The sequence below is a fragment of the Littorina saxatilis genome, linkage group LG16 (assembly GCF_037325665.1).
Source record: "Littorina saxatilis isolate snail1 linkage group LG16, US_GU_Lsax_2.0, whole genome shotgun sequence".
NCBI lineage: Eukaryota > Metazoa > Mollusca > Gastropoda > Littorinimorpha > Littorinidae > Littorina > Littorina saxatilis.
The window spans coordinates 10,034,083-10,052,267 of NC_090260.1; the positions used below are offsets into that span (position 1 = coordinate 10,034,083).

The 18,185-nt window shown below is 40.5% G+C and overlaps 2 long non-coding RNA genes across 3 annotated transcripts; both read left to right on the plus strand.

The window, feature by feature from the left end:
• Positions 1 to 1,959: 1,959 nt before the first annotated feature.
• LOC138950353 (uncharacterized) lies at positions 1,960 to 15,506 on the plus strand. Of its 2 annotated transcripts, XR_011450623.1 has the most exons (4): positions 1,960 to 2,085; positions 12,148 to 12,256; positions 13,326 to 13,435; positions 14,903 to 15,506. It is a non-coding gene; the product is annotated as an uncharacterized lncRNA (long non-coding RNA). The 2 variants fall into 2 exon arrangements; XR_011450622.1 differs by lacking the exon at positions 14,903 to 15,506 and having other exon boundaries at positions 13,326 to 13,454.
• LOC138950351 (uncharacterized) lies at positions 2,351 to 8,609 on the plus strand. Its single transcript, XR_011450621.1, has 6 exons — positions 2,351 to 2,829; positions 3,317 to 3,412; positions 3,886 to 3,980; positions 4,664 to 4,726; positions 5,072 to 5,165; positions 8,407 to 8,609. It is a non-coding gene; the product is annotated as an uncharacterized lncRNA (long non-coding RNA).
• Positions 15,507 to 18,185: the final 2,679 nt, after the last annotated feature.

An 18,185-nucleotide genomic window follows, 5' to 3' on the forward strand; every position in this document is an offset into this window, starting at 1 on the left:
CGTCTTGCAATCCGTAAAATACGGTAACATATAAAGCTGGTTTCTGTGACGCCAGTGTTCAAAATCCTAAGCTTGCAGCACCACAACAAAATAAATGCCATTACACATTTAATTATTAGTGATAGCAGACATAAAACCATCCTGAACTCAGGTCAAAAGGAGTTACTTCCCTTCGGGTCTCATTTATCCCTGACAGGACTTTGTTTTCCTTCTCTGGAGAGGAAATCGATTGTTTTACATATTTAGAGCTTTTAGTAATGTGTTATTAATATAAGCAGATTCACGATCGTCGATAATGATTTTTCATGGTGTTGTGTAATTTTTGAATTACAAAGCAATTGATATGTAACATTGTAAGACAGTTTCAAGCGAGCTATCTTTCGCGGGTGTATTTACTGTGCAAACAACTCTAAATAAGGCAAAAGTGTCACGTGATAATCAACTTTGGCTACGAAGCAGACAATACTTTTTTCCGTAACCAGTTGGGAGTGATGCAACAATATTACGGTCTCCTTCCCACAGCAGTCTCAACATTTCGACTTGTTTTAACCTTAGAACGATGTCTTTATTTCATAACTGTGAAAAACAACGGAGATCACTGTCGAAGTCAGCCAATCTGCAATCACTTTCGTCTCAGTTGGGAGATAACTCTGTATTCTTGTTTTGATAGATTCCGCGCAGTAATTACGCATCCTGTCGGAGAGACCATGAGCGATAGCGTGGACCGATGATTATCAGAATGACATAAAACATGAAAAGTAATGGAAAATAATCTTCAGATGCTCACAACAAACTGGTAATGATTATGTTCAACTCTGCATGGGATAAAAGCATCGAAATGGCAGCGATCATGCCGGGGCGGGGATATAGCTCAGTTGGTAGCGCGCTGGATTTGTATTCAGTTGGCCGCTGTCAGCGTGAGTTCGATTGCTTGACATGACCTCATTAACATGATATACACACGTGTGATTTGCACGATTATTATCTCACGGGTGTCTCTCCCACATAAACTTGTTTATCCTACATACGTGGGAGAGACACCCGTGAGATAATAATCGTTCAAATCAAGTTTATCCTACATACGTGAGACACTCGTGAGATAATAATCGTTCAAATCACACGTGTGTATATTAAGTAAATGAGGTCATGTCAAGCAAGTCTGACAGGGACCTGTTTTTCCACTGCTTATGATGCCAAAGTCGCCAAGACAGACGTCATTATAGAAAAGAAATTACGCTCGCTAATTACCCTCGATGAATTTTTAGAACTAACACGTCACGCCACACTTTGAGAGTGACGTTTCTTTGCTTTGACGTAATAGATTGCACGAGGCTTTAGAAGAGATCGAGGTTCCAAAACAAGCGTCTTTAATTTAGCTGCCTCGACTGCGGGACATTTTTTAGTAAAATACACGTACGTACAGTATGTAGGATAAACAGAATACTACATGGCTTGCTGTGTCGTACCAGATTTACACGAGTTGCTTTTTTAAATATTGAAAAGCTCGCTTTTGCACGCAGTTCAATATTTGAAAAAGCAACTCGTGTAAATCTGGTTGGACACAGCAAGCCATGTAGTATTCTCTATGTATGCGTGTTTAGGTGGTATCAGCCATCTGCACTTATGGCAGAATGACCGAGATCTATTACGTGCCACTGTGGTGACACGTGGGTGGGAGATGGATACCGTCTCTGGGTCTGCACATAAGGTTGACCTGTGTCCGTCCCGGCCCGGATTCGAACCAGCGACCTTTCGATCACAAGTCCAGTGCTCGACCACCTGAGCTACCCGGGCCCTCTTTGTGACCAGTTTCTCCCCTAGACTGTATTGAAATATGTGTCAGTGTGAGCTGACCCTCACTTGTCACCAGTAGCAAAGAACAACCTCATTATTATGTAATAGCAGATATTTTGTACAAATATTTGCTCTTCTTTTTAATAGATTTACTTTAAATATTTTTTCAGAGTTGTAAATGGTTGGCTACACTGTAGCAGTGACTGTCGGGTGAAGGATCAACTTCAGCTCATTTTCTGACCTCATGGATCAACATGTATGCAGACTCTGCTGACCGCCTGAGCTTCCTGGGTGTGTACATATTTGTATCTATATTATTAAAAGGCCTCTGTCCATCAATCACACTTTTGATTGCCTGAAAGTTTGTATGACACATGCAGTTTCTATACCCTCAAAGGATTGTTTAAACTAGAACGCAACACTTAACTCCGGTTTAACCCCCCACGGGTTAGGGGGAGTCCCATATTGGTTGGGACTAGAAAGAATTTACCCGATGCTACCCAGCATGTCGTAAGAGGCGACTAACAGTTCTGTTTCTTCTCTTCTTTTGTCTTATTTCTGCCTTAAGGCTGTTCTTAACCAGACGAACCTTTGGTTCGCGAACTAGGTTCGTGGGGTTCGGCGAACCTCAAGACTGGTTCGGCGAACTTGTCTTGGTTCTTAACCAGACGAACCTGAGTTTTCGAACTAGGTTTGGGAGGTTCGGCGAACTAGGTTCGGGGTTTGCAAGTCATGTCTTGGGAACCTTGAAGATCGGGCCGAACCTTTGACTCTTCTGCCAAGGAGGAAGACAAATTATTGAAAAACTGAATCTCAATGGCGGACGAAATCACCCAAGTCAAAATTACATTTTCTGAGATTTTATAAAAACAACGCTTGAACGAAAAGGTAGAATGGTGACTTCCGTTCGATTTCAAGTTAAGCTTTTCACTTTTCCGAGCAAGACAACCGCTGAGAGTGAAAAAACGCCGCTGTTCGACTTCGAAATTTCCAGTCGTAGACGACCTTCGCTTCTGCAGCATTGTGTTAGTGCAGGTGAGGCAGTGTTACTCATTTCGCTGAGCTCGTTTTCGTATTGTTGTGCATTAGGATCATCTAGTATGATATGAATAAAAGCAGGAATGACTTCGGCATGTAAACGCATTGATTTTGTCGAAATCAGCACAGCAGTAAGCTAGATTCTTTCTGCTCAATTTGTTTAATTTCTTTCTTCAAAAGTTTATGACTTTGATTTTGATTGTTTGTTTATCTCATCGGCACAACATCCATCAGGCAAAATATCAATATGTTGAATGATAACGTTGAGATAAGGAAGTTCACACATTTATCTGCTTGCAACAACAATCGCAAGGACAGATCTATCTTCTTCGTTGACTGCTAGATTTTCATTGAATTTCCCAAGTAATGATGATCTCGTTTTCAATTAGATCTGGACAGTGTTTGTGTTCTTAGATTCATGATTGACCATGCAGGCTGATTGAGATCATAACATTGTGTTTGTTTGTGCTGGTGCAATGTGCAGATCAATGGCCCGGACCGCAGGATGACCCAGTGATCAATACAACTTGCGTTCACCACTCAACATTGTCTTCCACCTAACTTAAGGGCAAAAATAAAGGTACATGGTGGTGAAATCATTGTGCAATTTATGTCTGTGAAGATCAAGATAGTTGTTAGCACTAACTGATCATGCTTATTATTATCAAGTTACATACACACTCCGCCCCAGCTCCACCCTAAACCCATAACAACACTCTCCAGTCCAACTACCCCCACCCTTCCGTGCAACATATGTTGCCGTCTGTACCTTGTTTGTGGTTATGGGGAGTGCTCAAATAGTTCCATAACTGTTAATATAAATTAAAAGTACTGAGAGTTTCATTTTCCATTGCTCTTCCCCTTCCTCACGTCACATTACACACTCCCTTTGCCCCATCCCCCACCCCCTCTCTCTTTCTATGCTATCTTTTTTCTTTTACTTCTTCTTCTCTTTCTCTCTCTCTCTACCTGTATAAATCAGCTCTCTGGTTGTTGCTTCTGTAAGTGTAATGTACAGTTCTACATCTCTGCATTTGTATTGTCATTTTTCAGAATGCCCTTGTAATAACTTCAGCGTCTGCCCATGGAGTCTATATAGGTCAAAGTCTCAAATGTGATGTGATCAAGAGGATGCCGCAATGATCCAGGTAATATTGCAAATACTCAAACTGATCTAAAAGCAGAAGCATAACGTGATCCACAAACATTTCTGCTTAAACATTACAGGGTTACAGTACACCCAGAAAAACAGCTGGATGTTAGTGCATAATTATCTGCAAGTGCAAGCAACATCGACCCTCTCCCCCTGCTCTTTTTCCATCAGCAAGAGCAACATTTATTTTCATGTACAACTTTTCTAGTGCCTCTTATGTTGTATAACTGTTGATATTTAAATGAAGCAAGTGTTTGTTTTCAATGGCACTGCATTTCCCATGTACACACACACACACACCCTGTCTCTCTGTCTGTCTGTCTGTCTGTCTGTCTCTCTCTGTCTGTCTGTCTCTCTCTCTGTCTCTCTCTGTCTCTCTCTGTCTCTCTCTCTCTCTCTCTCTCTCTCTCTCTCTCTCTCTCTCTCTCTCTCTCTCTCTCTCTCTCTCTCTCTCTCTCTCTCTCTCTCTCTCTCTCTCTGTTTTTACATCAGTAATTTTGATCACTTGCACTTCACTGGGATTTAGTTACTGAATCAGTCATTCAGTGAGAGTGTTATGTAGAGTAAGAGTATTGAGTCTGCTGCTGCTGCTGCTGTTGTTCTTACTCATTACTGTTTTTTCTCTCTGCATAATTCTTGTCCTCCCTTAAAATGCTGGTGGTTTTTTCATCATTACAGTATCTGTCCATTGAGTCTGCGTCTGAGCTGTGATGGGACCAAAAAGATTCCAGAATGAAAGAGGTAACTTTTACTGATCTTTATTTAGTTTATAGAGAAGTTGGTTCACATAATGCATTACAGAGTTGCTGCCTTTAGTTTTTAGATATATTAAACATTGTACCAGTCATTACATGATCAAACTGTGTTAGCCACCCCACCTTCCCCGGTTCCCAGCTATCCTTCTATCCCCGCCTCTAAACCCCCACCCCAATCCTTCCATCTCCCCCAAATCAAATTTACTGACACAACACTGATTTTCATTTTACCTTATTTAAGTGTTCTTTGAATAAAATTATATAGCCTGTTGCTGCTGCAAATGTTGTTGTGACTGTTCTTCCTCAGTGTATATTTTTTTCGTTTCCTCAGAATGCAGTTCTCCCATGCACCACAGCGTCTATCAATGGAGTCTACAATATTGTCTGGGATGTGATTTGAGCAAGAGCATGTCAGAATGATCAAGGTAACTTTTTAAACACACAGAACTGATCAAACTGTAGAATTCGAGTACACAATTTCAGATGTTTTCAAATGCATAACATACTGCAACAGTCAGGTTCTTTCTCCACTTAAAGAGTGTGAGGTTTTCTTGGTAAAATTGCGATTTTTGTCGCTATGCGCAGAGTGCGACCTTTTTATTTGATTTTTGTACTATAAAGGCAGATATTCAAATAAAAGAAAGTCTTGCATGGGGAGGAAGGAATATGCATGAGGTTTTTGACAAGACAAACTGTCCTTATTAGAGCCTAAACATACGTTCCCACCGTTAGAACCAAAATGTCAGACATCACAGATGCTCCAATTAAACAAAAGAAGGGCATCCTTTTACTTAAACATAATTATACACTGTACCGCACATTAATAACCTGGTTGTGTTCTGTGGCAGTGCATAGTGGGAACCTTTTTGCTTAATGAATTTCACATGTGTCTGTAACTTGAATCTCCACCAAAAGAAGCTGGACGTAAAAAGGGGTGTCTAAAAAAAAGCGCCCTATTTCCTTTTTGATCTCTTTTTTTTTCGCAGTCAAAAATGTGATTAAAAAGAAAATAGGGAGGTTTTTTTACCATCCTGTATAGTCTTGTTGTTCCCATGTAAAAACCTAGTCAAACATGTGGTGTCTGATATGCTGGGTAATATGGTGAGGAACATGCCTTTAAAGGCCCAGTCATAATTGTGAAAGCCGTTCTGCTCAGCTGGAATTTGATGAATTTTGTTGTTGTTGTGTTTAATGAAATGAATTCGCAAAAAGGAAAACAATTTTTTTTACTGTTCACACAAAGCACTTGTAGATATTTGGTATGTGCCGCATGTCAGGGGTGGTCTTATTCAATCAATCAATATGAGGCTTATATCGCGCGTATTCCGTGGGTACAGTTCTAAGCGCAGGGATTTTTATTTTTTTGATTATTTTTATGCAATTTATATCGCGCACATATTCAAGGCGCAGGGATTTATTTATGCCGTGTGAGATGGAATTTTTTTACACAATACATCACGCATTCACATCGGCCAGCAGATCGCAGCCATTTCGGCGCATATCCTACTTTTCACGGCCTATTATTCCAAGTCACACGGGTATTTTGGTGGACATTTTTATTTATGCCTATACAATTTTGCCAGGAAAGACCCTTTTGTCAATCGTGGGATCTTTAACGTGCACACCCCAATGTAGTGTACACGGAAGGGACCTCGGTTTTTCGTCTCATCCGAAAGACTAGCACTTGAACCCACCACCTAGGTTAGGAAAGGGGGGAGAAAATTGCTAACGCCCTGACCCAGGGTCGAACTCGCAACCTCTCGCTTCCGAGCGCAAGTGCGTTACCACTCGGCCACCCAGTCCTAATACATACAGGTAAACTGACAGGTACTTTTCCACAGTGGAACCCCCCTTTCAGACCCATTCATTTCAGACTTCCTCCTTTTTAAGATCTTGCTTCTTTAGATGTTCTGTGACGGGTGAAGTGGCGCGCAGTGGTAAGACGTCGGCCTCCTAATCGGGAGGTCGTGAGTTCGAATCCCGGTCGCTGCCGCCTGGTGGGTTAAGAGTGGAGATTTTTCCGATCTCCCAGGTCAACTTATGTGCAGACCTGCTTAGTGACTTAATCCCCTTCGTGTGTACACGCAAGCACAAGACCAAGTGCGCACGGAAAAGATCCTGTAAACCATGTCGGAGTTCGGTGGGTTATGGAAACACGAAAATACCCAGCATGCCTACTCAACGAAAGCGGAGTGAAGCTGACTATGCTCTCAGAGTATAGTGTGGGGAACCCAAATGGGCAAACAAGCTCACACGTCACCAGAATTTCTGGAACGCTGAAGAAGAAGAAGATGTTCTGTTCATAACCTCTGTAAATTACCCCCATTTTTAGACCCCTTCCATTTTAAGACTTGATTTTCTCACATTTTTTAAGGTCTTAAAAGGGGTTTCCCCTGTACTCCTAAAAAACCCTGACCCACAAAGTAATTTAATTATAACTGCTGTAATCGTTCCTTCCGTGTGCTATTATCTGTGGGTTTTTTGTTTTTTTTCTCCTGTGTTGTCTCATCCTCTGTGCGCCCTGAAAGAGACCTCCGGGTCGAAATTGCCATACCTTATTGTCTTATCCAGCTGTGATCCCGCCTTCGTATTAATGTGAGGGCAGTACTTTTTTTTAAACTTTCAATATTGACCGTACGTTTTGCATAAAACACCAATAATGAATTAAAAATACATCAGAAAATTATTTCCTCACTATACACAATAACCCCTCATTTAAAGGCTGACAAAGTCCTATTTAATTAGTTTACTTACTTCCAGGGCTTTTCCCATCGTTGCGGGGATGTATAAATTAAGCTTCCTGCAAAGTTTTAGGTTTGAAGTCCTTACCAATTACAAGAAATAATCAATTCTTAATAAAGTTTATTGCTATCTTTAGAAACAGTTCTCCAGGGCTTGGGCTATTTTTAGACCGTCAACACAGACAGTACAGCTTCGTCAATCCCCGCGTGAAGGAAATCGCTCACCTTCCACGTGCAAAACGTAGTGATATTGACACGCCAGATTAGCGCGGTAGCGGATTGTGCTAAGCAGGAAAGCGCGCTTTTCTGTATTCTTGTTAACTTCGCAATTTCCAGAAAACATCCACTTTCACTTTGAGACTGTTCTGTTTACATTCGACACTATCAACACCACTTTGCAATACTGAAATAATTTTTTTTGTTTTCGAAAGCTACAGCCAATCGTTATTATATCCCCTTAGGTACAGTTTTATAACATTATTGGCACATGTAAACAATAGGAATTAATTAATGAACGCTACGAAAAGGGCAGCCTTTAACCTATGAACTTGCAACTGTGTTGACCTGTGTAATGTAACATAGACCACCAGCATCTCTGTCTCTCTGTCTCTCTGTCTCTCTCTCTCTCTTACACCCCTCACCTGTTCGCAAACCTTTACCCAAATGTATGTATGCTAAATGTATATACAATACAAGACAAGACAAGACATGGGAAGACAAGACAAGTTAGGAAAAGGTTGCCAGTAGGCCAATAGAGGGATGACAAGACAAGACAAGGCATGACAAGACAAGACAGGACAGGGACCCCAAAAAAAAGAAAGAAAAAAAGAAAGATAACTAATTCGGTCAACAGATGTAAAAGAAATAAGCATTTGTTTGGGTTGAATGTTTGGGTGTCACCCTGTATATATTTGTATTTTTGCAGGACAGGGTCGAGTTGTGATGATGTCAGGGCGACTAACGATACACCAACAAGTATTCTTCGGAAGTGTTTGGAACACAAATGAACATTATTTCATAATAAAAAGGCGGCTGACATTGATGTTCATATCGGTTCATGTTCATATTCTCAGCACAGACGTGTGCTTAGAAATCGGATGTTTAAGAACAAGAGACAACCCTGAATAAAGCCTTCTATACATATAATAAAAGAGAGTGTCTGTCTGTCTGTCTGTCTGTCTGTGGTCGCCATACCTCTGAGATGGCAAGAGGCAGGAACAAGATAGTGTGCACGTACACTCCCTAGGTGCCGCAGATGTGCACCTGGGTTTTAGTTTCTTGATTCATTGTTTCCTTTCTCAGATTATGGACCTCCCATTTTTTGAATACAGCCTATATGGTGCAAGACCAGTTCAGTGCCTACTGTTCACCTGTAGCAAGCACATCATACCAGTGATATTAGAGACTTGCTATTGCTCCTATGAGGGGAAGAAATGAAGAATGAAAAATTAACTGGACAGTTCCGGAAATTTCTAGAAGGTAAGGGAGATAACTCTTTTTTGTCTGTGGTCGCCATACCTCTGAGATGGCAAGAGGCAGGAACAAGATAGTGTGCACGTACACTCCCTAGGTGCCGCAGATGTGCACCTGGGTTTTAGTTTCTTGATTCATTGTTTCCTTTCTCAGATTATGGACCTCCCATTTATTGAATACAGCCTATATGGTGCAACACCAGTTCAGTGCCTACTGTTCACCTGTAGCAAGCACATCATGCCAGTGATATTAGAGACTCGCTATTGCTCCTATGAGGGGAAGAAATAAAGAACGAAAAATTAACTGGACAGTTCCGGAAATTTCTAGAAGGTAAGGGAGATAACTGTTCACCTGTAGCAAGCACATCATGCCAGTGATATTAGAGACTTGCTAAGTATGAAATATGGTTGGAGCTGGATCAAAAGTGTGTGTGTGTGTGTGTGTGATTGAAGGGCAACATTTATAAATGATGAGACAGAAAGCTAAAGCACATCCTTTTATCGTATGTTCCATATCGTCCTCCTACTTTAAATGCTTGCTAATACAGACGTTCTCCAAGAAAACGTCTATCCAGTAATGTTTTGTTTATCGCAATGAAAGCTTTTTTTTGAGAAGAATGAAGAGGAATCAATTTTTTTAAAAACAAAAACCAAGACCAATTGAATTGCTCAAAACGTAAAGAAACAGGATGATTTTGGTTCAGTAGTACTATTTGTAGACCCTTAAAGCAATACATCCACAAGGGATTCCAGTGTATCAGTGCAAATAGAAAATTTCTGATATAACTTGAAAATTAAAACAGACTGAATTGTGATAAAAAGAACCAAAATCCCGAGTAGTTTTTTTTTTAGGTCTCCCTCTTCACTCAATCCCCAAACTCATATTCTGTACCGAAAAGAGCTCAAACACACACGTGGACAGACAGACACGCACACACACTTTGGTAAACATCATGTATGCTTCTCGACTCTGCTGATCCACAATTAGAAATATCGCTATCATCATTTATTTTTGGTCACCGTCTTTCCCTTTTCACAGGCAAGTTTTTTTTGTGTAGCATTTCCCATAGAACCCCGATGGCTCCACGGTAGACACAATGATCAGTCATGTTATTTTCTCGAATCAATTTATAACCTTTAACCCAGGAGGGTAAATGACATAGAAGGCTTCGGGTAATCTTGAACTTTAATGTGTTAAATTCATAGCTCATAATTCAGAGGCATTCAAGCCTCCAAATTTGGAGAACCTGCACTTGTAATCATAACAAGTCTTTTAGATCCCTTTAAAGTCACCGAATGAACTCCGATGAACTGTACGAATCATAGCGTACTCTGGTACGAATGCATTTTGTTTACAAATTACACTGATGCGTCAAAGAAGGAATTATCCGTGTCAGCGGACAGGGGAGGCAACTTTGTCGGGTAATTGAAGTCCCTTGGTTAACAACCTACGCCATTTTCGCCGATCAAACAACCAAATTAATTAATTATGCTTAGGTTTGGAGCTTAATCCGTCAATTAATTTCATGATAAATGTTCTTGGGCTTGATTACAGGTACTTGGATCTAAAATAAGTAAAGTATGCCACTCGATTCTGAGCTATGAATTTAACACACTAAAGTTCAAGATTACCAGGCTTCGTGCACCATGATCAAGTGGGAAGGAGAGACCCAAATCGACAACCAGCACGGAGTTACCACTCAATCGGTGATTTCGTCTTGGAGGCAGCCATTTTTGGAAGGGGAATAACTTATTTGCTTTTATTGTCGACTCGGAGTGAGCTCCCCTCGTTTGTCGGCGATCCAGGTTTCGTGTCTTAACTGGACGAACTAGACCTTGAGTTCGCCGAACTAGTTCACCCAGTTAAGACACAAACCATGGTTCGCGAACCTTAGTTCGGCGAACCAATGGTTCGTCTGGTTAAGAACAGCCTTTACCAGTCCTTTCACCTATATTTCCTTCCAAGAAAACTCTCCCTACTATTCCCTGCAGTTTTCCAATTCTTTTCTTGTTGTCTTATTTCTACCTGACTGGATCCATCACCTTTATTTCTCTTACCAAAGGTCTTCTTTTCCACATCCTTATTTCTCTGCACCCTGCATGTCGTATGAGGCGACTAACGGATTCTGTTTCTCCTTTAACCCTTGTTAAGTGGTTCTTGTATAGAATATAGTCAATGTTTGTAAAGATTTTAGTCAAGCAGTATGTAAGAAATGTTTAGTCCTTTGTTCTGGAAACTTACATTCTCCCAGTAAGGTCATATATTGTACTACGTTGCAAGCCCCTGGAGCAATTTTTTGATTAGTGCTTTTGTGAACAAGAAACACTTAACAAGTGGCTCTATCGGGCATCTCCCCCCTTTCCCCTATCCCATCTCCCCCTTTCCCTCGTCGCGATATAACCTTCGTGGTTGAAAACGACGTTAAACACCAAATAAAGAAAGAAAGAACTCCGGTTTAAGTTTAAGCCATGAAGTTCAAACTGCTTTCTTTCGCTTATGCCTCTTTGCTGATTTCTTTGCATTTTGGCATGACACATTAAGGCAAATCAGTATGCTAAAATCCAGAAGAATCTGTCAAGAAACGCCTTAGCCAAAAGCATGCAAGCGCTTAATGGCCAAGCACAGCCAGCTCTTTTTGACCTTTACAAAGGGCCACAGTCAGAGACTGTAGAGTACACTGAGAGACCATTCATACTTCTTTGCGCTAAGGTTGGACTGGCTATGTTTTTATCACGGCTTTGTCAACACTCGGTCAGTTCTGTCAGGCTCACAGTGCTGCAAACATTAACTGGACTGAAAAATGTGTTCGTTTGTGAATATCCTTTTTTAAAAGACCTGGAAAAAAGCCCCAGAACAGATTATATAATACATGATAATATGTAATTGAATTTAAATTTTCTTTTCAAATCAGTGTCTTTTTACAAACTAGCCTTTGTTATTTTTGTGAGTTTAAGTCAGATATCAACACATACTGAATGCATAGTTCAGTCTCAGAGTGGGAGAATGTTTGAGGCATAAATTGCTTTTGACAACAAAAGTTCCCGGTTGAATCGAGAAGCTCCCCCAAAATAATTTTATTACACATGCCTAAAGCCAGCATAGTGCAAGCAGATTTATTTGTGTACGTGCTTGTATGTACAAAGACAGATAATTTGTACAAGTGTTGGCTCTTCATTTTTAATTATTGTTTCAGGATCCTTGGGGGGTTCCACTGTATCTGTGACTTTAGGACAACATATCGAGTTCTGGTGGTTTTTTGACCTAATGGATCAACATATGTGCAGACCTGCTGAGTGCTTGAGGTAAATTGGTGCATTTAGATATATTGTTTTGCCTACCTGAGAGATACCACCCATGTGTTATGATGTGATAAATGAACCATCTCTTCACAGGCGTGCTGTCTATCATGTAAATGAGGTTGGTTCAAACAACATGTCTGACAGGGATGTCATTTTCCACTGCTTATGCAAAATCTCCGAGACAAACTTCATTCTCAAAACACTCGTGAGAAAATGACAAGCCCAAAAGTGTTCCGAGAATGACTTTGCATCTGTGACTTTGTAATCATGTGCAGTGGAATATATAAGGTCCCTGCCAGACTAGCTTGCCATGACCTCAATGATATTCCCACATGTGGGTGTATGGTTTAGTTACTACATGGGTTATCACTCCAGTACTTAGGAATTTAAAACAGAATACTTCATGGCTTGCTGTGTGGCACCAGATTTACACTTATTGCTTTTCAAATATTGAAATATTCACGACGGGCGCAGTGGCGTGGTGGTAAGACGTGGGCCTCATAATCGGGAGGTCGTGAGTTCGAATCCCGGTCGCCGCCGCCTGGTGGGTTAAGAGTGGAGATTTTTCCGATCTCCCAGGTCAACTTATGTGCAGACCTGCTAGTGACTTAACCCCCTTCATGTGTACACGCAAGCACAAGACCAAGTGCGCACGGAAAAGATCCTGTAAACCATGTGGGAGTTCGGTGGGTTATAGAAACACGAAAATACCCAGCATGCCTCCCCCAAAATTGGCGTATGCTGCCTGAATGGCCATACACGTAAAAATCCACATGAGTGAACGTGGGAGTCTAAGCCCATGAACGAAGAAGAAGAACAAATATTCACTTTTACTTGTGTAAACCCAGTAACACACAGTAGGCTATGTAGTGTTCTCTATTTGTATCATTGAAACGCTTCTGTCCCATCAATCACACTTTAAATTGCCTTATATTTTGGATGACATATGCCACCCCTTTGGTATTCCACTGATAACATTTTTAGCTAAATAGTTTCAGCTAATCGCTATGGAGTATGCAAACACTTGAATTATATGCGATGAAACACTCAAGCTGCTTTCTCTTGCTTATAGCTGAGAGCAGAACTGCAGCAGTGACTGTCGGGTGGAGGATCCAATTCTGCCTGTTTCCGACATAATGGATCAACATGAGTGCAGACCTGCTGAGCGCCTTATCTTCTTGGGTGTGTATAGATGTATATACATTAATTTATTCCCCCCTCTGCTTCTTTACCTCTGTAAACTTGTAGAGCTAGTTATTTTTCGATAATGACCCAGCAACCAAACAAATAACGAGCCAGCAACAGCCTGAATCCTCGATAGTGCAATGGGTTGAGAAGCTGTTCTGTTTTGGTACTACTTTTGCGACTGAAAAGTTCAAAACGCTCTATACGTACGAAATATACATCTCTGGAGCAAACAATACAAACATACCGCATTTAAATTAACAACTACAGGCCTGAACACATGAATCTCCATATAAAATCCATGAGTTCGGTTGTTTTCTGAATATAGATCTGCTGTGCACACACCGTTCATCACAAGCAAATTCCCAAGGCAAGTAACTCATACTCTTGCCGACAAGAGTAGTTCCCCTTCTTTTAACGCAGTTTCTTCGACAACACTGACTGCATTCCGACGGTCAGTTTTCAACAATATTTCATTTTATAAACAGATTACACGCAACCAAATGCACACATCTCATCAATTTAAACAACATAAAGCGGTTTCATACACTATTTTCCCCCAAAAACTGAACTTCATACAGTAATTAACGTTGGAACACGGGTGCAAAAGTTCGTCTGCTAGTCCCATTTGACGAAAGAACATTATCTTTAGCGATACTAAAACATAAACAGAACACACACTATCTGCCTTTACCGCCACAGCAGAATAACAGCTTATCTGTGTACTTGATTTTAGTCTAAAACAGGGAAACTGACAAGAAGTGTTAACAGAATGGAATGATTTGCACGGAACTATACAACCGCGCATTAATCGATCGCCTGCGCAGGTTGACTGGTTGAGTGATTCGGATTCGATCAAACTTTCGCACAAAAACTCCTGTTTTCTTTGAATAACTGAAGAAAGGGGGAATAAAGAGGTTACACACCTCGTCTCAGTGATTATTAAAAATAATGGTCTCAGTTCGCGGTCATGAAAAAGCTCGCTGAAGCTCGCATTTTTCATGATCCGCTAACTTCGACCATTATTTTTAATAATCACTGAGACTCGGCATGTAACCTCTACGTATTCATAAATTGTCACACACACACACACACACACACACACACACACACACACACACAAACACACACACACACACACACACACACACACACACACACACACACACACACAGATATACTGACAAAGACATTCATGCCTGCACACACGCAAGCACAAACATACACGCACCAGCACGTTTCAAACCCCCACCACCACCACCGCCTCAGTCGGTGCAGCTGTTTCAGAGCCTTTAGTCATCATAATACACACACAGACAGACACAAGTTTTGAAAGTTAGATATAATATATGCACTAAAAGCCACGGCACTTTAAGTTAGCTTTCATTATCATTCTCTTAAAGTTTGGCCCTCTTTGCTTCAGTCTGCATGCTTTCTCATAGTCATACTGCTGTGTCATTGCAGGTTTCATTCCATGCCCTGGTGTGGATGTCATAAGCAAGAGAGCCTCATGTTCACTTCCAGCAGATGACTGCATGGTGAAGGACCTTGACACCACTTAAAGACGTCAAAGCAGCTAGCTAGATGCCATTGGAGAACAACCAAAACTATTCAGCGGGTGCCATCGGCGAACATGAATACAAGTTACAGAACAGGAAAGCAGATATCACTGGCTAAGGGAACCGGACAGCAGCTACAATAATCAGATGCCTGTAGCAAATAATCTGGACACCAATCACAAATCAAACAGATGTGGAGGACAGAGAACATTTCATGTGATTATTGCCACATATAATTATAACCCTGTTTGGAAAAAAAGGGACATAACGCCACACTATATACTTTCTGGTTGCCTGCTGAAAAATCTCCATTGGACATTTAGTGAGTTTTGACTCACCAGGTCAGGAGAATGTCACTGATGGGGAGTATAATTAGGCTGACTTACAATGGGTAGACAGAATTGAACATTGTTGTTTTCTTGGATGGTTTTCAAGGTAGACTTTAAAAAGTTAACATACTGCTATGGTTTGATCAATTTAAAACATGACCACATTTGTCATTTTTTCAAAGCCACATGTTTGACAAATATCAAGGATGTGTTGCGAAAGCATGTGTTCTTATTTTTCTGAAATGTTTTGAAAGCTAGATTTTTGATACTAAAAATTTACAGGCTATTGAAGTTGGATGACCTCTAGATGTGACCCATGTCAAATTGACCCTCATAAACTTTTAAGTTCACAGAAAATAATATTAATAACAAGAGAAATGGTATTATTTTGAATGTGTTTGAAGCAAGATCGTTGTAACTCAATAACCCCCCGCGAGTTAGGGGGAAGAATTTACCCGATGCTCCCCAGCATGTCGTAAGAGGCGACTAACGGATTCTGTTTATCCTTTTACCCTTGTTAAGTGTTTCTTGTATAGAATATTGTCAATTTTTGTAAAGATTTTAGTCAAGCAGTATCCGCAGTGATGTACATTTTAGTCGGTCTCCGGTCTCTGACCGATCCAATTTCCCCAGGACCTATAGCTTTAACCCCAGCAGGACACAGGTCCGATTAACCTACAGAAGAAGTGGTCAAGGGTCCGATCGTTTTTGACAATGAAGCGGACATGCGGACTGTTCAATTTTCAAGAGGAAAGCTTGTTTCGGTTTTGCCAAGCGAAAGTAAACACTGCGTGAGGAAAGCTGGTTTCGGTTTTGCCAAGCGAAAGTATGCACTACGTGTGACCAGTTTGTTGAGTGAACGAGGCACCATATGGGATCTGATTCTTTGAATTAATTTATCCTCAAGTTGGATCAAGAAGAAAAAAAGAAAACCGAACCCATATGGTGCCTCGAGTGCATTCATTGGCTCAGCAATAAATCGTTTAAACCAATGGGAACCACCCGTGCATGTTCGCACATGCGCAAGGCATTACTTTTCGTCATAATATCCAGAAAAAAAACCGTTGTGCGTTCGAACGAAAATAAAACGAAAGAGAAACGACATGGGTCCGAAAAAAAAGCTCAAAGCAGATAAAAATCAGCAGACATTGATGTCCATGCTGCGTTCGCCAGCCACTGTGGCTTCAGCTGAACCAACAACAACGTCAACCGAGAACGAACTCGTCGAAGTGGAGAGTGATGGTGAAAGTGCAACTGCAAGTACGTCAACGAGCACGAGAGAGACAACCCAAGTCAAAGAGTTGAAAGACAAGAAATCACGTTCCTTCTCTGAGGAATGGAAACTGAAAAATCTTTTTAAATGCGGTTTTACGAGTCATGTTTTTGTCCTATTAAAATTGCAATCTCAGGACACCGTGTCCTATTGATTTTCAGTCTTCAGGACAATTGTCCTAAAGGCTGCTAGAAAAATGTATATCACTGAGTATGTAAGAAATTTTAAGTCCTCAGTCAGTACAGTCATTCAAGCGATCACTCAAAACTCACCTCTTCCAGAAACACAACTCCTAAAGTCGCAACATTTTGCCATCCTGTTCTGTAACGGTTCCATCTCTATTCAGCTTGTTATTTTTTGTCTTTTGTTTTAAATTATTATAAATATAATTTTTCACTGCAGTAGTCCTTTAACTTTAACCCTTAGCTGTAGGCTAGATATACACAAGTCATGTCGGTGCCACATAATGCTGACACACATGTTCCTGTGCATAGTTTATGGATAACGTGTAGTTGGGAAGTTAAGAGTAGAAATAATTAGTATTTAGTGTAGGAGGAGGGTTGGGGGTGGGTAGGGAGGGGGTGGGTATGGTTTACTTTGAGCAGGTCGGTTTCAGTTTTAATAAACAATTTTAGAGAATTGTGTATCTTATATTTGAGTCTTTCGTGTTTTAGACATTGATGCATTTAATAGTTTTAACGAGTTGCCTTTTGTTTTATCATTCTGGTGTTTATCTAGCTGTGCTGTGTATCTTTTAAGAAATTCTTAAAAGTTCGAAGTTATTTTAGCATATAGGTTTGTTTGTTTTTATATTTAGTCAAGTTTTGACTAAATATTTTAACATCGAGGGGGAATCGAAACGAGGGTCGTGGTGTATGTGCGTGTGCGTGTGTGCGTGTGTGTGTGTGTGTGTGTGTGTGTAGAGCGATTCAGACTAAACTACTGGACCGATCTTTATGAAATTTGACATGAGAGTTCCTGGGTATGAAATGCCCATACGTTTTTTTCATATTTTTGATAAATGTCTTTGATGACGTCATATCCGGCTTTTCGTGAAAGTTGAGGCGGCACTGTCACGCCCTCATTTTTCAACCAAATTGGTTGAAATTTTGGTCAAGTAATCTTCGACGAAGCCCGGACTTCGGTATTGCATTTCAGCTTGATGGCTTAAAAATTAATTAATGACTTTGGTCATTAAAAATCGGAAAATTGTAAAAAAAAATAAAAATTTATAAAAGGATCCAAATTTACATTTATCTTATTCTCCATCATTTGCTGATTCTAAAAACATATAAATATGTTATATTCGGATTAAAAACAAGCTCTGAAAATTAAATATATACAAATTATTATCAAAATTAAATTGTCCAAATCAATTTAAAAACACTTTCATCTTTTTCCTTGTCGGTTCCTGATTCCAAAAACATATAGATATGATATGTTTGGATTAAAAACACGCTCAGAAAGTTAAAACAAAGAGAGGTACAGAAAAGCGTGCTATCCTTCTTAGCGCAACTACTACCCCGCTCTTCTTGTCAATTTCACTGCCTATGCCGTGAGCGGTGGACTACGAGTATACGGTCTTG